General features: G+C 36.5%; 2 protein-coding genes across 3 annotated transcripts in view; one reads left to right on the top strand and one right to left on the bottom strand.

Moving 5' to 3' along the window:
• Nucleotides 1-25,000, bottom strand: part of LOC144970392 (protein YIPF5-like) — a 128,911-nt gene that overhangs the window by 43,625 nt on the left and 60,286 nt on the right. The gene's annotated exons all lie outside the window — the stretch shown is intronic.
• The window catches only part of LOC144970391 (uncharacterized), a 37,092-nt gene continuing 18,221 nt past the window's right edge, over nucleotides 6,130-25,000 (top strand). Inside the window, exon 1 of one of the 2 annotated variants that reach the window (XM_078909972.1) lies at nucleotides 6,130-6,400. The gene's annotated coding sequence lies outside the window, so the exon portion shown is untranslated. Of the gene's footprint in view, nucleotides 6,667-25,000 lie in introns of both variants that reach the window. The other variant, XM_078909973.1, reaches the window with a different exon arrangement.

Here is a 25,000-nt window from a genome sequence, read left to right on the forward strand (position 1 = left end):
CATTCAATTTGGCATTGTTATTTATTTCTTCGAGCTTCGAGCAGCAACATTAACATTTTCCAGAATAAGGAAATATACTGGCTCGCCCTTCGTGTTCCGGGTTACATGGAATTCCTTGTAAAGCGCATTGACCGCAATTTAATATAATCTCACAATTTTTTCTTTTAACAAAATAATTTTAAAAATTGTATATAGTAAGAGTTTTCTAGCGCAAATTTACACGGAATCTTCATTTTACTTTATTTCATTATTTCATTATGCAAGAAATATGTAATTTCATAAACCAATAGGTTGAATGATCTCAAACTTATGAAAATAAAATCATTAAATTGAGACTAGACCTTCTCATCAATACATAATATGTATACTATTAAAGGTATGGGCGAGTTTTTAAAATATCGGAGAGTCGTAGGTTAGAGCTCTATGAAGACAAATTGAGTTTTTCTTGTGATTTGCCTTTCTAAAATACTCACACAAAGTCCCATTTCCACCTACCACAGAGATTAAATGTGAAAACGCAAGCACCACCTACTATGTTGCAGTGAGCCATTAAACTAATATTTTGAATCTTTAATAAAGGGTGTCCTTTTTGTTTGGTCGTTTTATTGTTATGATATTTTGTTTGTGCCTGAATGATTTCACACAATACAAAGAAATTTTAGTTTGAATATCTAGGAAAAATCGTGTTATGTGGAGCAAGGTCCTTTGAGGTGGAGTGTGAATGTTGCTGGTCTAGTACTTTTTATCACTCGATTCTCTTTTCCATAAACTTTTGACTTTGCAAACGTTGGAACAAACTATGATGAAAACAATGGCATTCAAGATATGGGCACAGTCATGAAAATGTACAGCGATTCGTGAAAAGATAACAATGACAATAAGGACAGCAAACCGGAACAACGATCTTGTCTTTAAATTATAATAATAATAATGATGATGATGATAATGATAATGATAACAACAACTACTACTACAAAAACAACAAAAACAAGAAGAAGAAGAAAAAGAAGAAGAAGAAGAAGAAGAAGAAGAAGAAGAAGAAGAAGAAGAAGAAGAAGAAGAAGAAGAAGAAGAAGAAGACGAAGACGATGATGATGATGATGATGATGATGATGATGATGATGATGATGATGATGATGATGATGATGATGGTGAGTAAATAGTAAATAGCTGATCTAGAACAGAGTAAATCATTAGTGAATCATAAAATAAATTAAAGTACAAACACTTATTATTCGTGCTGTCTTTTCAAGCACAATGTCTAATGACATCATAATCAGGTGGCTACAAAAAGCTCATGTAAACACTGAAATACAAAATCAATCGGTTATAAACAGCTGAACCAATTGACCGACTTTCGCGTTACAATTAATAATTATAATATTACGCTTTATTAGATATGTTTTTATATCGGTAAATTATTTTCGACCTTTGAAAAATATAGACAAATAACCAATTCACACACAAATTATATTTTGGTTTAAATGGCAGATTTGGAAGCAGGCAACAGTGTAAGATAAAGTCTGAAAAGGTGTGTAATTTTCTTAAAACAAACAACGCTAGACAATGCAAGAAGCAACAAACAAGACAAAAAATCAAGAACGTCACCCCCCCCCCCCCCCCCCCCCCCCCGACCTCCTCCCTCAAAATTAAAAAAGATGCTGAAAAATGTTTTGTTTTGTAATGTATTTTTCATTTAGCTTTATCTGGGCAATCAAGGCAGGTTGGTTATTTGAGAATGTGTAGTTGTTTTGTTTTTTTACCTTATATTTTTCTTTCTGCGTTGTCTAGTACTGTTTCATACACACCATTTTTTCTTCAGATTTTGATTTCAGTTTAAAACAAAACCAAAAACAAAAACAAACAAAAAAGAAGAAGCTGCTGCCGCAAGAATTCTGACAGCTATGCATTGCTATTCTTCAGTCATTCGATTCTACCGACGGTTCGATGAAGGTAATGAAGTTAATGAAAAACTTTGCCACCAATCAGCCCACACTGCCGGCATTGCCCCTCTAACCACCCACAAAGCTGTCCTTTCATGAATATTGGATACAATCGATATTACTCGGTCTCTCGCTCTCAAATCTATTTCCATTCCTCTCCTCACCTTCTCTCTCTCTCTCTCTCTCTCTCTCTCTCTCTCTCTCTCTCTCTCTCTCTCTCTCTCTCTCTCTCTCTCTCTCCCACACCTTCTATAATATAATCTAATTATCCGTCCATCCATCGTTAAAAAAACAACAGCAACAAAACAAAACAACAAAAAACGAACAAACAAAATATATGAAAATAATAATAAAACAAAATATAAAACAACTCCTTTTATTCCACCCCTCTCCCTAAATAGAAACGCATAATGACATCAAGTTTACAATAATAATTTGTGACGTCAGCTTATCAAAACGTTGAATTTCCCTAAAATTAGTTTTTTGAAAAAAAAAATCATTTAAATATTTTTGAATATGTCTTTTATTCAGAGATGACGAAATCGGAATCGATTGAGGGGTAGAATAAAAGATTTCTTACACTCTTGTGTTTTGGAACACATTTCCTGCTCAAGGATGAGAGACATATCGAAATGGATTTGAATCCGAGTCATTCGGATGTCATTACCACTCATTCATCTCGCATCTTTACCTATGATATGTCCACCCATCTATCCAGCCACCTACGTGTTTTTGTTTTTTTTTCTCTCTATCTGCTACCGTCTTCATTTCTGCACGTTTCTTACAACTTACTATTACTCTTCCCCTCCCCCCCCCCCTCTCTCTCTCTCTCTCTCTCTCTCTCACACACACACACACACACACACACAAACACACACTCTCTCTCCCTCTATCTCTAGCTCTCTCTTACCTCTCTAGCTCCAGCTCTCTCTTACCTCTCTCTCTCTCTCTCTCTCTCTCTCTCTCTCTCTCTCTCTCTCTCTCTCTCTCTCTCTTTCTTTCTTTCTTTCTTTCTTTCTTTCTCTTTCTCTCTCTCTCTCACGCTGTCTTCCTTCTATCGCTCTCAATACACACACCAACACATATACACACATACCAACACACACACACAAACACACTTGTATATATACACATATATACACACACTCACATCCCAATCAAATGGCCAACAACCAAGACTCATCACAATAATCCCTATCTAATCAATACATCGCAACAAAAGACGACATGAAATAACCTTCCGTCATTTCATGTCATCACCACCCGCAATTCCATAGGTTGAAAGGCTGACGTCATTTTAGAATCCAATCAATAACTTCAGATTAAACACTGCTCGAAATAGGTCATGCGCTTTGCTATATTTAGAATTGCCCGGAGTAACAAAGTCAAGCAACAATGAGCGTGATCATTCATTTCAGGTCATCGTCATTCGCATTTCTATAGGTTGAAGGACTAACGTCATTTTAGAATCCAATCAATAACTTCAGATTAACACTGCTCGAAATAGGTCATGCGCTTTGCTATATTAAAAATTTCCCGGAGTAACAAAGTCAAGCAGCGATGAGCGTGATCAGTCACTTCATGTCATCGTCATTCGCATTTCCATAGGTTGAAGGGCTGACGTCATTTTAGAATCCAATCAATAACTTCAGATTAACACTGATCGAAATAGTTCATGCGCTTTGCTATATTTAAAATTTCCCGGAGTAACAAAGTCAAGCAACAATGAGCGTGATCATTCATTTCAGGTCATCGTCATTCGCATTTCTATAGGTTGAAGGACTAACGTCATTTTAGAATCCAATCAATAACTTCAGATTAACACTGCTCGAAATAGGTCATGCGCTTTGCTATATTAAAAATTTCCCGGAGTAACAAAGTCAAGCAGCGATGAGCGTGATCAGTCACTTCATGTCATCGTCATTCGCATTTCCATAGGTTGAAGGGCTGACGTCATTTTAGAATCCAATCAATAACTTCAGATTAACACTGATCGAAATAGGTCATGCGCTTTGCTATATTTAAAATTTCCCGGAGTAACAAAGTCAAGCAACGATGAGCGTGATCAGTCATTTCATGTCATCGTCATTCGCATTTCCATAGGTTGAAGGGCTGACGTCATTTTAGAATCCAATCAATAACTTCAGATTAACACTGCTCGAAATAGGTCATGCGCTTTGCTATATTAAAAATTTCCCGGAGTAACAAAGTCAAGCAGCGATGAGCGTGATCAGTCACTTCATGTCATCGTCATTCCCATTTCCATAGGTTAAAAGGCTGACGTCATTTTAGAATCCAATCAATAACTTCAGATTAACACTGCTCGAAATAGGTCATGCGCATTGCTATACTTAGAATGTCCCGGAGTAATAAAGTCAAGTAACGATGAGCGTGATCAGTCATTTCATGTCATCGTCATTCGCATTTCCATAGGTTTTAGGGCTGACGTCATTTTAGAATACAGTGGATAAGTTCAGATTAAACACTGTTCGAAATAGGGCATGTGGATTGCTATATTTAGAATCGCCATGGTCTAATCCGGTGTAACAAAGTCAAGCAACAATGAGCGTGATCAGTCATTTTAGGGCTGACGTCATTTAAGAGCACAATCGATAACTTCAGATAAAACATTGGCCACCCAGCAGTGATTTGGTAGCTGGGTATGTTAGATCTAGCGGAAAATACTTTGCAATTGCTACGTCCTATCTAAAGGATAGAAAACAATGGGTCTGTGCCCCTGAAGAACTAGTTTATGCTGCTTGTTGGTCTAGTGGTAGACACTGGGCTTCGGACCTGTGGGTTCCTGATCCGAGTCCAGCTCTGGGCGGTGCAAAGTTGAGTACTTGGAAATCTCTTTACTCACATTATATCACGATACTCGGGTGTAAAATGAGTATGTGGCCGGTACCAGCGTTGTCTCTGTCGAAAATAAAAATAGTAATAGCATCTCACATGCGGCATGTCTCGTGTTTGTTCGGTGTTACTATTGGCTTGGACTATTGACTTCTTAGTATTCTTAGTGGGCGCTAGCTTGGGACCATAATAGCTGCCAATATCTAGGTGTTAAGCTTGGGACCTCTCGTAAAGCGCTTTGAGAGCATGCATCATGAAGTCATTGCGCTATAAAAAAAACTTCAATTTTTCTATCTATCCTTTAAAAAAAAATATTAACAGAAGGTTAGTAACTTTGTGCCTATCTTGAGTCCATTGTATCAATTTCCCGACGACGTAATACAACCCATGTCAATGAATAACACCAATATCTGTCACATAAATATGACAAATAAAAATGATGGAAATGTAGAGCATAAAGTTAGGTGCCCCAAACGTAACAAATCGAGAAGCACGTGACCATGTCTTCTTGAATCACGTCATGTAATAATAGAAAAAACTTATGCTGTATGCAAGAAAACATATTTAAAACGATCATGCATCATAATGTCTAATGATTTATGACAAAAGGTAAATTCTAATTTTCAAAGTACAGTCATATTTGCCGAGCAAATAGCGGTGTAACAAACAGATTATCGACTGTTAGATATTCTTATTATTTCTCAATGTAATTTATGAATATTCAATACAGAAGGATGCTACAACCAAACTACAATGGAGACCTAATGTGCGTAAATATCCGGGCCTAACGAAATCACTAGCGACTTGTATTGTTACGTTTGGCACTAACTTACTGCCTATGGGGGTTCTACGTATGTCACTTAAACCAGTATCGATTTAATCGAAAATCATCAGTATGCAGATATGGCATTCGTCAACATCTGATTGACACGTGGAGACGCAAGTATCAATAGATATGGATTCCATCATATTCATCACCATCATCATTATAGTCGTCGTCGTCGTCTTCATCATCACCATCATCATTATCGACAACAACAAAAACAATTTGTCGGATATGTCGAATAAAAAAAAAATCTTTCAAAATTTTTTGACATGAAATTTGAGCAGAAATTTAGAATAAATAATAGTACGTAATCATGTGTTTTTCCTTTACTCTTAATTTTTTTTACAGTTTGGAAACAAACTAAATTGCATTAAATTTTAAAATTTGACTCCTTGAAAATGTTTTGGAGAGAGAACAGTGAAGCGGCGGACGAACGAGGGCAGCCCGAGGGATTTTCAGCTTTGCAACACTAAAAAAAATCGAGGACACAGAACGAGACACACATTCACACACGCTTTGATCCAACGGCAGACAGTAGCGAGCGGTCGCGGATACAACACACACACACAAACCCCTCTCGGTTCAGTCTCGTCGTCAGCAGCGAGCGACGATTTGCTTTGCTTCCTCTCTGTGGTCTATGTGTGTGTGATCATAGCGTACACTGTTGTTGTAGCCTTTGAAAACACGCACATCTTCAATTTTATGTCAAATCCAGTTATACGTGTGTAGTTAGTAAACTGGGGTGGCTGACACATTAACTTATCTACGAGGAATAAAGGTAATAATTTCACGTGTTTGTTTCATATTTCAAAGTGGTTCCATTTTCTGTTTTGGATTGAACGTGCTTTTTTATGATCAGTTTTCGGATTTCTAATCTAACACCCCAACTGGACTCGGACTACCGCTGTTTTCCAGTCAGTTGGACAGTTGGACTGCTGTGTAACAACCGTAAAACCAGGAGGACATCGGATTATCGATGACAAATGACGCCCCACATTTATTAAAGTGTCGCTGTTGTCTTTCTTTGATCCCTTTATTAATATGGTTAAGCCAATTATGCTTGTCATTTATCCATAAAAAACAAATTCCTTAAGTCCATTACTGATTAAATATACTGTCCTGTCGCCAGGGTGTCAGTGTCACACAAAAGGCTTAGGCTTAGTCCTAACTTGACTCGTACATAATTAACACATTAATCATTCTTAATTCGTTAACGTGAGTCTTTTAACTAATGTGTATATAAAGCGAAACAGCATGAATGTGGTAAAATTAAAATAACGTTTCTAGTGATAAATGTCACAATTTTTTTTTATATATGTAATAGTTTTAAAAGATCCAGTTTGCTTTTAATTATTATTATTATTATTATTATTATTATTATTATTATTATTATTATTATTATTATTATTATTATTATTATTTTATCATCATCATCGTCGTCATTATTATTATTAATTATTATTTTTATTATTGTTATAATCCTAAGCATCAGCATCATTATATAGGTACTTATTTATTTAATTATTTCATTAAAAAAAAAAAACAATTTGGTGGTATGAACTATAACTTGAGAATAACAAATAGTAAAACGCACCTTGTGGGCGTTCTTGCTCTTGAAACACAATAATTTTGTTATAGTTATACTGTAGATAAGAAGCCTAATGGCTTTTGTCCACTGGCAATTTTTGTACTTTCATTCCTTAAGAATGATATAATGTAATATTGAAACCTATCCACTTCGAACCAAATGATAGCAATCTCATTCCCATCTTAACAAAGCAGGCCATTCCTTCATTGTACACTAAAAATTTACTTTTTAAAAAATAATGATAACAATAGTAAGAATAATAAATAATAATAATAAAACTAATCATAATAATAATAATAACAATAATAATAATAATAATATTAATAATAAGAAGAAGATTTATAATTCATGCTTTTATTACCCAGATTAAAAAGCAATTAGCACAAAGCCTCATCCTCTCTTCCCATCCTCACGCACGTTTTCCATCAGGAAGTAGATAACATCATTGGAAATCTCATTATCCGGTTAAGATATGATCATTTCTTGCTTTAATGACGTCAGCACTTGTTTTTTTAAATATTAATTTAGTAAAGAAGATAAGAATGTTGATTTCTGAATGAAAGGAATCCTGGTATTAATATAGTAATACAAATTATTTGAGTTTGCCAGTTTCATATTAAATCATCCAACTCCAACAGAATTCGGACATGTCTCTCTTTAAAATATTTTTAGGAGGAAAGATAGGTTAAAATAAAATACATCAAGTAAAGGATAAGATATTCATAATTCAAGTGACTCAAAGCTTACAGCACCCCGTTACCACACCCTGAACAAAATTGATTTCATTTGAAACGTATTTATATAGGCCTAGATCTCGGTTATGAAGTTATATAAATATATATATATAAATATATATATATATATATATATATATATATATATATATATATATAGTCATGAACATTAAATTAAAATGAAACCCTTTGTAGAAAAAGCAATAAACGTAATACAATTTAAAAAGTCACTATTCATCATCATCCTCATGAAAGGCCCGTTTCGTCTATAATTAAGCCGCAGTGTTCTCTGTTTGGCACGGGACGATTTTTATTGCTAACATCTGGATAGGACGCTAGACTATTGTAAATAAGTACTTCTAGCCAGACTAAAATGGTAATTGTATTTTAGGTTTAACTAATCACCTAATATCTTTATTTGAGTGGCTTTGAACCTGGATTATGGAGTGTGTTGTCAGATGCTCTATCATTCGAGTCACCCCCCCCCCCCCCCCCCCTTTCCACTCCTTGCCGCTCAAATACACTGGTGACAGCTAATTTCTTATTTGCCCTCGATGTTTTGCCAGTGACATTTCATAATCATAATTATAAAGCACCTCTCTAATGTCATCCTACTTATCTTTAACTTGAACTTACACACCTAGATGTTTATTTATTTCTACACATCATAGCGCAAAGAACGACATTGATTTGGATTGTTTTATCATCATACAGTATACGGAACTCTCATTCTTTAATAATCGGCATCGCCATCATTGTTCTACCCCCCCCCCCCCCCCCCAAATTTCCTATCGATCACTTCTTCCTTTCTCTCTCTCTCTCTCTCTCTCTCTCTCTCTCTCTCTCTCTCTCTCTCTCTCTCTCGCTCGCTCTCTCTCCCCTTCCCTCAGTGTATCATAATGTATCGTTTCGCATCATGCTTTCCTACTACATCTTTACGATGATGGATGAATGACTTATTTTGTTTGTTACTTTTGACGGTGTATGTATTACGAATCCAAACACACACACACACACACACACACACACACATACATATATACATGATACATACATACACACACACAGTCAACATACATATTATATACTCTTACCGTTGTATACGTTCCTGCTGTTGGCTTTGAGGTTTACCTGCTGCCTCATTCATCTTGGAGTGATCAGTAAAGGTAGAGGGAAGAAAAATAAACGCAAAACTCGCGGAATTAACCTTATGTCTACATATCTGATAGATATTCCCTTTGTGAGATATCACACTTTCTTTTTTTTTATATTTTCTCAAAGTAGTGTAAATGTCTATGTTAATGTTATTGTGTGTGTGTGTGTGAGAGAGAGAGAGAGAGAGAGAGAATGTGTGTGTGTGTGTGTGTGTGTGTGTGTGTGTGTGTGTGGATGGGTGTTCCAAGTTTCATAAGAAAAATTCATCGGAAGGAAACCAGCAATTTCTATACCATTTTTTAATTTTAAAATTATGCCATTTTAAGAATAAGACATTGTAATGTTTGCTAGATATGGCTAATAACCAATTAAGATGTAATCTACATAGGAAGATTTTATAAAGATTTTCATTTCTCCACTTCTTCTGTAGTATTATGAGTGTGAGGTTGACATGTCATGGCATTCATCGGTTTTTATCACCAAACAATTACTGTAGATTTCTCCTTTGATTCTTCCACCAATTTGTACTTATTGTCAGCTTGGGATTTTCAAATCAAACTTTGCTTTTCTTTTTCTTTTTTTTTTTTTTAGGGGTGATAAATTGCATATTTTAGAAGGATGTTAGAAGGACACAAACAATCGAAATGACAAGGAAGAAATTATGCTGCATAAGAAAGTTAATTCTATTAAGCTATATCAGAGCGCGGTAAAATATCTTATTTATTATTTCTCTTATAGGGACCGTTATTCTATTTCTGTTCTTTTCAAGACAAAACGTGAGTTTTAAAAAATCTAAGTCAAATCAATTTGTGTTACTTTTTAAAGCTCGACTCAAGAGGTTGGGGGTAATCTTAGGTTTTATTCCCTTTTGTTATCCTCCCCGCCTCTATTTTTTACTTTCGGCGTTGTTTCTAACATCTGATTCTTCTCAAGTCACGAGTTTTGTTGACCTTTTCAACATCAAGTGTCCGTTCATCTATCGTGGCTTTTTTTACCCAGTTACTATCAGTCTACTCTACTTGCGTTAAATGTCACAATTTGTTATGTCTTCCAATGTGATTGTTTGTCTACCTAGGCATAACATTCAAGAGAAATAGAACTGGAGAACGTCAGAATGAGTCAGTCAATACACGGCTCTAAGTAGGGCCTCTGGCAATCCCTCTCTAGGTTGCAAAGGCCTCTGGGGTTACCATTTACAGTATAATCATAGGAGTTTTAATGGTTAATCAACGACTTTTGTTCTCCACTTCTCTGAGACGAGAGTACGTGAAATGTAATTTAGTCGCTAAACCTTTGCCCCATAATTGCCTCAACGAGTTTTATCTCATCAATATTCTTGGTATTAAAATGTTTCCAATGCGTTAGTTATGTTTCCTTTTGATGTGTGACAATTCTACAATAAATTCCATATAGAATGAATAGTCTCGATAGCCCAACTCTGCTTTTACAAAGAGACACTACTGTTATTACGAATGATAAGATTGTTGAAACTTAAGGGCTATGGCTCATATCCAATGCTAATATTATGATTTTCTTTATCCTATCGACCATTTAGTAACAACTGATGTCATTTGAGATTATCATTGACACGCCAAAGCGGTAAATTTTAAAAGACAGTTTTCTCACGAACTCCAAACAAGTCGGTTCAATGCCTTGTCTAAGATTCTCAGGAATCTTCATATCAGCACAATTAATTGTGTTCAGAGTGAGAGATGTTTATGAGTGGGGTGAAAAATCTTAAAATGCGAAACTTATAACATCAGACCAGTTTAGTTTTAAGTTTAAGTCTTATTTATTTTCAGCAACTCTTACAGAAGAAAGCAAATTCATTTCTTCCTCTTTTTCAGTGCGTCAAAGTCGTCAGTCTGAGTTATCCGACAACTAAAAAAAAAACCCTTTTGTTTTCGTCATTCGCTTCCCTTGACCATGTCCAGTGATATAATTCAAACCACATAGTTTTTCAGTCCATCTGCCATCTTATCCGTGATGTCCCCGTGTCTTTGTTTACCTCCTCGACACATGAGTGCCCCTTGATTTCCACCACATTCAATGCATGGGCATTCTTCACACAGCTCTTTGTATTCTGTCGTCGTCGTGTATTGGACCAGAAATACCTGCCCAAAGCGACATAAGTAAATAGCTGTCGACCACAACTGACTTCAGAATGAACTCTATGTATTATATCCTCGTTCCCAGCATTTTAAACAATCCAACAACTTTGTCTCTAAGGTGTCTTCTAATCCCAGTCTTATAATAATTTCTAAACTCCAACTTAGACCATTACTATGTTGAGTGAGTAGCCTCTTTTGGTATTGTTTAGATGAATGTATTGTTCTTCTTTCCCCCATATACTTTAATTCTTTTGTGAGAGTTGCAACAAAATACAAGTCGTAAAGTAGTGCGTTCAATATACTTTTTGAGGACGGTTAATAGTCGTATTATATAAATTCTCTCTCTCTCTCTCTCTCTCTCTCTCTCTCTCTCTCTCTCTCTCTCTCTCTCTCTCTCTTCATTTCTTTCTCTATCTCTCCTCCCACTATCTGTCTATCTCTCTTTCTCTCTATCTATCTTAAAACACACGCACACACACACACTATCTGAAATAAAAAGCATAATAATGTATCCACCCGACAACGGTGGTAAGTGGACACCATTCACACCACAGGATATCTTCCTGTGACAAGTATGGGTTTCATCGGCATATGTGTCATGTTATTATTATTTCCAGCGCCGTCAGTTTGAAAATAGATATTAATAACGTCTGCCAACCAAACCAAGCCAACGACACGCTATATTTAAAAATGTCAGAGCCACTGCATATCATACAATATTTCAAACAACACTCTGTGATATTTACCCCCCCCCCCCACCCTTCTCTCTCTCTCTCTCTCTCTCTCTCTCTCTCTCTCTCTCTCTCTCTCTCTCTCTCTCTCTCTCTCTCTCTCTTTTCTTTTCTTTTTTTTTTTAAAGACTAGCATAGCAGCTCTTACATTTTAAAGTCTACACGGTGTGTAATTTCAAATGTAGGCCTACATTAATTTGAAGCGACGCCGTCTGTCAATTCCTGCTGTCTTTTGTTGAACTATTTCCAGACCAAGTACTTGTTGTGTGGTGTTCAAAAACGATATTCATGCATCAATTGATTCGAAGAATATAAATAGCAGCGGTAACTGCATCTTTTCCTGTTGAATGCTCTCACCCTCTTATTGTTAAGAGCGAAAGAAATGTTTACATTTAATTCCTATTTTTCTTCTTTTCCGCTTTCATATGGCCATTTTATAACTTTATGATTAGGTCATGTAGCATCATGATACAGCCCTCAACTCACAAGAAGATGGATCCGTTTTAAATCTATGTAGATTAGTGGTTTTATCACTTTTATCTTTCGTAATAATTTAAACTTCATTTTTTCTCTCTTATCATCTGGCATTTTTTGTCTGTCCTCTGAAGCAGATCAAGGGCCGAAAAGTCAACCATTTTATATTGTGTATAAAAGCGAGTTGCATTTAATTTACCCTTTATATATTCTCTTTACACCTTCACTGTAGGTACCATTAGTTTTAACTACCCATTGTCCACCCAACTGGGACTCTCTGGTTCCGTTAAATCTTGTGAAAAGTACAGTATTGTGCAAATGACAAATTTACCATTTAGAGACAAATAAAGGAAATAAGTCATGTTTTCGAAATACCATCCATCTTCTCTGATACTTTTAAATTCAAATCCCGGACATCCAGTAAGATAAGAGTATTTGGTTCAGTGTTAGATAATATTTTCAATTATCCTATTTTTTGTGTGTGTTGTTTTCATCTTGTCAAAAAGCTGGGTCTGATGTCAACCTGACCAAGGATACAAGGCTTAGGCTCGCTTTGTGCAGTTTTTGTGTGCCTTTTTAAAGATTTTATTTCACCCTTTGTCTCCAACATCCCCTTCCACCCTGCCCCACCCATTTTCATCTTCCTCCCTGCCAAATGCAAGGCGCCCTATATTAGCTGTCAGTTGTCTCACCCTCTGCTCACCATGCTATTCACTACTCTGCCCTCCAGTCCGTCCACACTCGCACAACTATTATCGATCGTCCGGTTCACATTTGATCCAACATAGCGACGACAGTTTCTCGAAATAGAGCGAGGGGGGAAAATCCAAATTAAAAAAGAAATGCTCACTGTCACAACCTAAATATGGGCATTCGTTAGCCATTAACAGTTAGTTGGATGATGATGATAATAATAAAAATAATAATAATAATAATAATAATAATAATAATAATAATAATAATAATAATAATAAATAATAATAATAATAATAATAATAATAATAATAATAATAATAATATGCTCACTTGCTCTATCCAACACGTTCCAGCAAAGAATATGTAATATGTACAATATAATACACACCTTTTATAGTGTCCGAACATTGGGCTTTTACGAAACAAGTGCTGATCACCATCGTCCTCGATAACTGATTTTGTTGAGCTTGAATTTCTCTTTTTATTGTTTATGTACATGTCCAGCTCAAAAAGCATTGTTCCGAAACTTTCCTTTTCTTTTCTTTTTTTTTCTGATTAAAGTTTGATTTGTTTGTTTTCTTTTGGTTTGTTTGTTGGTTTGTTTTTGTTTGTTTTGTTTGTTTTTTTTTTTTTGTTTTTTTTGGGGGAGTTTGTTGTTGTTGTTTGTTTGTTTTTTTGTTAGGTGCTTTTTCTTCTTGTTCTTAATGTCAAATATCACAGCCAATCCAATTTTTACCATTTGAGAATATATTTATATTATTGATACCATTGCAATATCGCCGCCTGTTTTGACATGCAGCTGTATTTCCTATCCCCCCCCCCCTTTTTTTTTTCCCCCACTTTTATTATTGTTTATCCAATAATTCTCTTTTGAACATAAATCATTACACGTTTCTATTCACTTGTTTGATTATTTTATGGAGTAAAAACATTAAGTTAATATTCGTATATAACGTAAGTGAAGCAGAACGAACAATTATTTCGTTCAGAGACAAACATGGAGGAGGGAAGAAAAAAAAAACGCACACACTGTGCGTGTTTACCACTTAAGAGATTTGAAATACAGACAAGCTACACACAAAAGGATAATAGAATTAGAAACTTATTTCGCAGAGCAAACATAATTTTGTGAAATATAAGAAGAAAAAAAACAGGAAACTCTCTTTCTCTCTCACTCCCTCCCTCTCTCTCTTCCTTTCTCTCTCTCCCTCGCTCCCTCTCTCTCTCTCTCTCTCTCTCTCTCTCTCTCTCTCTCTCTCTCTCTTTCTATGTCTCCCTTTCTTTCTCTCTCTCCCTCCCCCTCTCTCTCTCTCTCTCTCTCTCTCTCTCTCTCTCTCTCTCTCTCTCTCTCTCTCTCTCTCATTCCGTCGTACTCATATACCACAACAAATTAAACCGACGGACATCAAAACGGAACTGTCTCATTTGGGTGTTTTAATACGATCTACCGTGGGGAAAATATTATTGTATGTGTCTGGAGACAATCGTTACATGGCATTATTTGACACCATAGCCCTCAATACTAAAGTTTAGATCCGATTGACACTAATTTCACTGAATATTATCTGGAACTTAAGTGTTCCTCAATCGAATTACATGGGACTTTAAACAGAAATAGATACCAAGGAAAGATAACAAAAGCGTTAAGAGTAGATTGTGCGGGAAGGAATACATTAGAGGGGTGACAGCATATTTACGACCTCAGCTCTCCATGTTTTACGACAAGCGGAAGTGGCTTACATAAGGGTTTGTCTGCCCTCGTTTGAGGACGAAAATTTATAACCTATGACCTTGTGATTGACATTGAATGACCCCCACGTCCGACTGAGACTGAACAGATGGACATCACGGAGAAATGATCAATGTAAATTTAAATAAGCATGGTTTTCCCATGCGCTATTTGTTTATTTTTGTTGTTGTTGTATTCCTGAGAGCGAATGAAACATTTTCCGTGCTCATTGCGCTTTAAAATTACACTTGTTCTATTATTTGACGACATTGAAAACTTTTTTTAAAAAATACAGTAGAGAAATGTAATGTATGCGAAGTACTTAATTAGATATAGGAATAATTATCTAGACAACGGCATATAAAAAAAAGACAAGCTAGATATAATTATTTTAACTTTAACAATCGAACACACACACACACACAAACACACACACACACACATTCTCTTTCAGTCTGTCTGTCTCACTCTTTTCTGTTTGTGTTTATCTCTCATTCTCCCCCCCCCCTCTCTCTCTCTCTCTCTCTCTCTCTCCTTCTCTCTCCCACTCTCTCTCTCACACACATACACACACACACCCTCTCTCTCTCACACACACACACACACTCTCTCTTTCCCACACACATCATATTTCAATAATATTCTTTTTCTCCATCATTTTCTTATATTATATTATATCTCTTCTAACCTCTCCCCGTTTTCTTTCTTTTCTCCTCTCATCACTACTCCCCAATATCAATATAAGATTATTAAGTACTGTACATGAATCTTGAATCTACCCGTATAGTCCCGACTTCACCCGAGGACATTACAATAAATGGCTTTTGGATCGAAGAAGTCCCAAATCACATCCCAGACGAGACGGCGACAGTTCTACGTCAGACTGAATTCATACATAGGTCACAGCTAATTTCTTATCCTTTCCCTAGGGTCTGGCAATACATAATAGTAGGAGTTATCTTTCTTTTTTTTTTTTCAATTGATGCTATACGTTTGGGTAAAATACTCACAACGTCCACCAGCCGGATATAAAGTACCAACACAGAAAACTATGTGTAACCTTTAAAGTTAATAGTATAAGGGAGAACTAATAATTAAAATGGCTGTCTAAAAACAATAACAAAGAGTTGAATGACATCAGCTTCGTTCCATTTGTAAACTATTTTTTTTGGGGGGGGTAAATAAATGACAACATCGATACAATGATATTCATCATACTTAATCCATTTCAAGTGTTTCATGTGATTCCCCCAACATGACATTATCCACTTTCCATCTTACACCAGCTAAGCAGCGCTTTTATTACTGGCACTTTCCTCTATCACTATGAAAATGCCGTCGTGAGGGAATCAATGCCGAACCCAAACCACCTTCCACCTTCTTATATGAACCATCTTCACAAAAGCTATTATGTATATCAAATTAAGAAATTAAGGAGCAGGCACCGGTGCAAGATAAAGATCTGAACAAGTGTGTATGCAAGCAGGTGCTAGACAAAGCAAGAAAGAAAAATACAATTGTATATATAATATATTTTTCTTTCTTGCTTTTTTCTTGCACCTTTCATACACACTTGTTCAGATCTTTATCTTGGTATTATGTATGCGGGATTAACCTGATTCTTGACTTTGAATTTTAAGCTTAAAAATGACAATCTTTGAGCGAAAAGAAATGCCTTTACCTACTAAAGAGCGAGTTTTATTTCTTGAAGGTACTTCAAAATACTTAAATTTCCGTATTCTTTGGACAGTATGCCAGATTAACATGATGGGTTAATATATATGTAGGTGAGCCTATTTATGACTGGCCACTGACTCACGCAGTTATTTTGTTATTCTTTCTTCTTTTAAAAATTTTTTTTTTTTTTTAATTATAATTTTGGCACAGATCGAACCCGTAAATAGTACATATTATAACACTGTTAAGACACTGTTCTGGCTTCCCGATCGATACCATGCACTGTGCTGTATTCATTATTTTTTTGTATTGATCGATGCCAGGATGCCGACACTGAAACCGATAATTTAGAAGACAAAAGAACGAACCGGGGCGAATGTGTGACATCGATACACTTGAAGTCGGAGAGAATGTGGGGTAATCTTGATAATATGTTTATTTCTCTTCTTTTTTTTTTTTTTTCCTTTTTTTTTTTATCTTGCTCATTTTCTGTGTCTGGTACAAAGTGGTAGGTATGTATTTTAAGGTTTTTCAAACAGAGGGAAAGATTTATTATTGCCCTTTGTCCCGCCCGCTCAAGGAAAAATGTGTGGATGAATGAATAAGAGAAAAAAAAAAAAAAAAAAAAGAGAGAGAGAGAGAGAGAGAGAGAGAGAGAGAGAGAGAGAGAGAGAGAGAGAGAGAGAGAGAGAGAGAGCAAGTAAGTAAAATAAATATGGAGATTGAGTAGGAGAAAGAAACAAACAAACCACTTCTGTGATGGAAACCAAACAATTTTTTCTTGCCAACGAAAGTAAAAGACAATGCAATGAAGCACTTGTATGTGCTTTTCCATAGTTTCTGTATCTATAAGTTGACCTTCGTAATGTATACGTATTAGGCTATGTAGTTTTGTGGTATGACATTCGCTTTCGAATCGGAAGGTCCTGGGTTCGAGCCTCGCTCGGCGCAAAGTTGAGTCCTTGGAAAAGGCTCTTTACTCACACTCTCATCGTACTCAGGTGTAAAATGAGTACCGTAATCATAATCAATCCTAGATGTATTGGTCAGTCGGTTCAACACCAGAATCAATTCGTATGGACATGAACCAAGGCCGACGATGATGACTAACAAATACGTAGTAAGGTCCAGATGTGAGCCATAGACGACACTCTGCGCTGAGTTAGTGACCAGGAGATAGTGGTAGTGGTAGGAATTCTCAAGATGTCAGTCTTCTCCACACAGACATGGTTTTCATTCTTGGCCTGCCACAGCGTAAAATGATTCCGGCAGATGTTATAAACATCTAGCATTCATTCATCACCCCGTTATACCTTGTGAAACGACACTTACCCCCTCACCCACCCATTCTCTCTCTCTCTCTCTCTCTCTCTCTCTCTCTCTCTCTCTCTCTCTTTTTTTTTTTTTTTTCTCCCCCCCTCTCTCTTCTCTCTCTCTCTCTCTCTCTCTCTCTCTCTCTCTCTCTCTCTCTCTCTCTCTCTCTCTCTCTCTTTCTTTATTATATATAATATATCTATATATATATATTATATATATATATATATTATATATATATATATATTATATATATGTATGATATATTTATATATTATTAATATAGTATATTATATATGTATATATATATATATATATATATATATATATATATATATATATATATATATATATATATATATATATATATATATATATATATATATATAATATATATATATATATATAATATTATATATTTGTGAGTGTGCGTAATTATTTGCGTGCTAGCTTGACACACTTCAAATCATGTTTCACTCACCAAGACCACCCGAAGCCTTCATCGCCCTAAGCCCTAACTTTCTTTCACTTTCAACCTCCCAGTTGAAACCGTTCCCGGCCTTCATCCCACATCAGTTCCAATTATAATCCTAACTAGCCGCGTCGTGCATTGAGACAGGTAAAAAGCTTAATGTAAGAAGTCCTTTATTTTGTTATGAATAAAATAAACAAAAAATAAAATAAAATAAAGGAAACAAAACCATGCAACGTGAAGGGAAAGTAACATTGATGAATACGCGGGGAAGAAATACGTAGAGAAAAGAACGGTTAGAAACGGGAACTGGTTAAGATTTTAATTTTAGTTTTCATCATCTCCTCTAGGTTCCCAAAATTATATTATATGCAGTCGATTCATTTCCGATGTTTTAATTGGACATTTTTGTGGTGGTGAACGTTGCTTTGAGCAATTAAAGCGTTTAAAATGAGTACAGTAGGATTGGTTGGTAACAGCCTTTTTCCTTTCCCGAAAAATAATCGTAATAGCGCCTTACAAAGCGTCATGTCTGCTTTTGTGTAAAGGGACGCTGTTGAGTATGGACCCCTATTAAAACGCTTTGAGTACTTTTAAAGTGATACTCAGCTGCTAGAAGATGTGGGCGGTAAAAAGTAATAAACAAAAGTGAATATAACAGCTTCAAAATAGAACAAAATACCAAACACGGAACGTTTCGGGCTCAAAACCATTCTTCAGTCAACGTCCAGAAAAAAACCCCAGTAAAAATATAAATACTAAATTTTTACTTTTAGTGGATATTGCGCCGCAGGTATGAACGCATACGTTCTATTACGATATCAACAAGATAAAGTCTGTATTTGAAGTATTGCCAGAAAAATCTTTATTAAATTTTTTTTCTTCAAAACTATCAATTTAGGATAACGAGACGATTCCATACTGAAAAGTTCTTAACCTCATTGAACTGTCTTATACATTTATCACAATTTTATTACGATTACTCAATCTTCAGCTATAAGCCCATAAAGGTGAGAGAGAGAGAGAGAGAGAGAGAGAGAGAGAGAGAGAGAGAGAGAGAGAGAGAGAGAGAGAGAGAGAGAGAGGGGGGGGGGGGAGTTAAGGTGGGAAAAAACTAGCACTGCGTACATTTTGATACTAACACCTGACGATAAACGTAATGGACGATAACAAAATTAAAAGCAATTTCGCAAGATTAGATTGTCACAATCTTCAAGTGCTAAAGAGATAATTTAATAATTATATAATATAAAACATAAACTAAACTGTCTTAGAAAAGGTAGATTTGTTATAGTTTTCGTTTAGAAATAATCAGATACGTCTATATAGAGTGGTGAGACGAGCTTTATTGTAGTATGTATACTTGGGGAGGGGGGGGGGGGTTCCGATGGCTCAGTAGGTGGAGCACTCGCTTCACACGCAAAGCGACCGATATCGATCCCGGGTGCAGTCGAGATTTTTTCTGTTAGACGATATTACATTTTTTTTCCAACAGAGACAACGCTGGTAAAGACCAGGTCCTCATTTTACACCTGAGTACGGTGAAAGAATGTGAGTAAAGAGCCTTTTCTAAGGACTCAACCATGCACCGAGCGAGGCTCGAACCCAGGACCTTCCGATCCGAAAGCGAATGTCATACCACAAGACCACATAGCCGCACATAGGGACTGAAATGAAAAGAAAAAAGGGTAGTGATTAAGACCATCTGATCTGTAAGGGGGCAAACTGAGTGTGGGTTTTGACATTGTTTAGGAAAAACAATGAAGTTCTCACAGCTGTTGTCAATATGCATCAATCGTCCTCATCTTTATGTTTTCTCTTTGTTCTCTATTCATTGCTGATGACAGTGTGGAGGAACATGAGAGTCGGGTATTGGTTCGAAAAATGCGTTTTGTATTGATGATATGCGTTTAGGTAAAATCATCACAACACACAACAGCCGGATATAATGTACCAACACACAAAACTATGTGTAACCTCGAAATTTTATAGACTAATTACTATAATTTAGTGAGAACTAATCTCCAAAGTTGCTGCCTAAAAACAATAACAAAGACCTGAGTGACGTCAATTTCGCTCCTTCTATAGATGGTTATGAAATAGATTATAATTTTTCACTGTTCAGCAAGAACTCCCATCATATCCTTATATTTAAAAACTTAGTAGTAGTATGTCTGCAAAAAAGATTCCCAAATTTCCGAGAGGCACACTGTGAGAGTCTGAGGCGAATCGTTTGCAAGGTGTATAGGTAGATTTATGCTTGACAAACGAGTTCGTCCACGCCTTATCCGCCCCTAGTAATATTTATCGCCCGTGAAGAAGGAATGAAAAAATATATATATACAAAAGTAATAAAATAATATTGAGAGAGAGAGAGAGAGAGAGAGAGAGAGAGAGAGAGAGAGAGAGAGAGAGAGAGAGAGAGAGAGAAGTGTCTGGCTCTAGTGGCCGTGAAATCCTGAAAGCAACAATCATAAAGTAGGTACACGGACAAGGATAATTATTTTATCCTTCACTGGCACTATGTATTACAGTCATACTCGCTTATAACGGATGTGAATGTGAGTAGTTTATTATAGAGAGCAGGAGCTCACGATGAAATGCTGGTCGAAATGATTTCGTTTCGTATATATTATAATATGTGCGAGGGGGTGGGTGGGTGGGGGAGGAAAGGAGGGAGAATACTATTTGATTACCTATTAAGGTTCATAGCAGAGGCCTTTGCTTGTTAATTCTTTATGTTTAACTCTCTTTATTTTAAGTTATCCTCTCAAAGAGTCTGTAATTTCCAGAGTTCAAACCGCTAGGCCTATTTTAATACCGGAGTCAGTTTTGTTTTTTTAAAGGAGTAAAAATATTTAAAAATTGAAAGAACAAAGACATGATCTGCCCTGCCATTTCAACCGCTTGACCAGTAGCACAAGGTTCTGTTATAGTTCTTGCTTTTATTTCATCAATCCGGGGAACTTGTCCGAGCAAGAAAAAAATCAACAGGACATTGGATTGACCTTTCACTGAAATGAGACCGTCTCTTTTCATTGTACATAGGAATAGGAGATACTTGGATGAGTTTTTTTCAATTTCACGAGGGAACAGATTGATGAGAAGTGGGTTTGAAGTAGAACGTCCCTCTCATAGTCAGCCAAGCGAATGGTGCCGTGCCAGTCAAGTCCCGGGTCAGTGTTCTTCACCGCAAAGTTTTTATTTCTGGCACTTCTCTCTCCTACCCTATTCTTTTAATTTCTTCATTTTTATTGAATAACAATGTGAAATTGAATGGAAGCTTCAATTTAATAATATACGAAAACAGATAAAATGGACGTTTCGGGTTTCCCCTTTATCAACAAAACAGGATGAATGAAACACTACAGACGAACTTCGAGCAGCAACATTCATATTTTATTGTAACACCGCTAATCAGTTTTAAAGAGGAAAAGACCCGAAAATTAAAATAAATAAATCGATTGAAGAACGAAGACACGATGCGACCCTCCCGGGCCTTGTCATCGCTGCCACCCGATCAACAGCTCAACGTACTGTTCAATCTCTTCATCTTCTATTTGTTTTTATTTCATCAATGCGGGGTTAACAATTCTGCGAACAGTAAAATAAAGAAGAAAAATATATGGATCCAAATCTAGAGGACATTGAATTGATCTCTTACTTGGAATGAGGTGTCTCTTTTCATAATGCAGAGGCGATACTTGGAGGGGTTTTTCAATTTCACGAGGGAATAGATGGATGAGAAGTAGGCTTGATTCGGATTCGAAATAATTGAAGCTCAGACTATCTGAGGGTTTGTTCTCATCATCTGCACGATCTATAAACCCTTATTATATCATAGTTATCTCTCTCTCTCTCTCTCTCTCTCTCTCTCTCTCTCTCTCTCTTTCTCTCTCTCTCTCTCTTATTTTCTTTTTGGTTTAAAAACAAACAAACAAAAATATGTATTTAGCAGCAGCATCTTTTTTAATTTTTCTAACCAACCTAATTATATTTTTTTCGCATCCTTTATCGGATTACAGAGTAAATGAAATCAATGCCGGCTCTGTATTATATAGCTATAAAATAATACCCTTTTTAATAGCTCTTCCTGTCTCATATGATGATGATGATGATGATGATGATGATGAGAATGACGTGAAGAGGATGGCGTTGAGGAGGAAACTCTTGCAATCCAACTTTGAACACATTATTTTGTTTAGACGTTTACAATTAGATAAGTTCTTATCAATGACGCGCCTTTTTAAAGCTTTATTTATTATGATTTATTCCACAATTCCTTCAGCCGGATAACACATCGTCTCATGCTATTAATTCTATCACTGATTAAACGCCGACATTTAAACAAACCTCTTCTCACTCCATCCCAATCTGTCTTGACGTGCTTTCAAGATCAAAGGATAGTTACCTATCTTTGATAAATCGCACAGCAGCATTGTTTGTGATTGTGTCTGGGAATTTACAACAATGCCGAGGCTTTGCCCGATAAAAAGAAAATCTTGTTTGTTTGTTGTTGATTTTTTTTTTTTTTTTGTTTCCCAAATTATATGTAACCTAGGGGTCCCGATAGCTCAGTTGGTAGAGCACACCATTTCACACGCAAAGGGACCGAGATCGATCTCGGGTGCAGTCTATATATTTTTTTTTTCTGAACCCCCTGTCCACCCAGCAGTGAATGGGTAGCTGAGTCTGTTAGGTTTGGCGGAAAGTACTTTGCGATTGACTACTTGGCGTCCCATCCAAAGGCTAGCAAGCAATTGCTAATATCCGTTTCACGCTATAGAAACCGGGATAAACTCCATGGCGCCATGGGCCGAATGGCTCTGAAGGACTACTTATATGTAACCTACTGTCTCAATCATGTATTATGTCAGGGTGAACCAGATACGTAATGAAAAATGACTTTTATCAATGTTGCCAATTTTCCGTATATTAACGGAATTCGGTATATTATTGTAAACCCTCAGTATATTTTCTAATCACTTGTTAAATGGGGGGAAGGGGGGGGGGGGTAAGTACATAATGTCTTTTTACAGGAGTTCAACACTCAGAAAGAGGTCGGTCAATGTGTTTGCATAAAAGTTCTGTAAATTTTTGCCTCCAGAATTGGTAACCCTGTTTTATGGCTATATTATTATTATGAAACTTTATTAGAATGATGTATGTCCCCTATGAAGAGGAATGAATATCATATATCTATACATTAATCTTTGTCTAAAATTGTGTAATTCTAAATTTAATTTACCTTAAATTCACTGTTCGAAACATGGTTAGCTCACTCAATCCTACAAGATATGAAGTGAGTAGAAAAGTGCCAGAAGACAATAGAGAATAAAAAATTTTTTCGCGGCGGTGGTGGGGTTTGAACCTGCGACCTTATTGGTACGACAACTCCGCCTGGCAGGTGAGAGCGTGGCTCTACCGTGTGAGCTATCCACGAACACAAAAAATATTCGTTTCAAACCCAAAGTCATTTCTAGATCCCTCTCTCACCCACTTCTTGAGATCGCCGATTCGTTCGCCACCATCGCGAAGTAATTTTGACCAGCAGTTAAGCTTAATAGCCAATATTCTCATCACAAACATATAACATAGAAACGATTGAGACATTGAGTATGCTCCGGAGCATACTCAATGTCTCAATCGTTTCTATGTTATATGTTTGTGATGAGAATATTGGCTATTAAGCTTAACTGCTGATCAAAATTACTTCGCGATGGTGGCGAACGAATCGGCGATCTCAAGAAGTGGGTGAGAGAGGGATCTAGAAATGACTTTGGGTTTGAAACGAATATTTTTTGTGTTCGTGGATAGCTCACACGGTAGAGCCACGCTCTCACCTGCCAGGCGGAGTTGTCGTACCAATAAGGTCACAGGTTCAAACCCCACCACCGCCGCGAAAAAAATTTTTATTCTCTATTGTCTTCTGGCACTTTTCTACTCACTTCATATCTTGTTGTTACCAACATAAGTGCCTGCTCCACTCACTTTTCTGAATTAAAAATTCACCCCATACACCGGAGCATACTCAATGTCTCAATCGTTTCTATGTTATATGTTTGTGATGAGAATATTGGCTATTAAGCTTAACTGCTGGTCAAAATTACTTCGCGATGGTGGCGAACGAATCGGCGATCTCAAGAAGTGGGTGAGAGAGGGATCTAGAAATGACTTTGGGTTTGAAACGAATATTTTTTGTGTTCGTGGATAGCTCACACGGTAGAGCCACGCTCTCACCTGCCAGGCGGAGTTGTCGTACCAATAAGGTCGCAGGTTCAAACCCCACCACCGCCGCGCAAAAAAATTTTATTCTCTATTGTCTTCTGGCACTTTTCTACTCACTTCATATCTTGTTGTTACCAACATAAGTGCCTGCTCCACTCACTTTTCTGAATTAAAAATTCACCCCATACACCGGAGCATACTCAATGTCTCAATCGTTTCTATGTTATATGTTTGTGATGAGAATATTGGCTATAAAGCTTAACTGCTGGTCAGAATTACTTCGCGATGGTGGCGAACGAATCGGCGATCTCAAGAAGTGGGTGAGAGAGGGATCTAGAAATGACTTTGGGTTTGAAACGAATATTTTTTGTGTTCGTGGATAGCTCACACGGTAGAGCCACGCTCTCACCTGCCAGGCGGAGTTGTCGTACCAATAAGGTCGCAGGTTCAAACCCCACCACCGCCGCGC

This window comes from Berghia stephanieae, chromosome 4 (assembly GCF_034508935.2).
Source record: "Berghia stephanieae isolate SIO BIC M18660-M18661 chromosome 4, UCSD_Bste_1.3, whole genome shotgun sequence".
Lineage (NCBI taxonomy): Eukaryota > Metazoa > Mollusca > Gastropoda > Nudibranchia > Aeolidiidae > Berghia > Berghia stephanieae.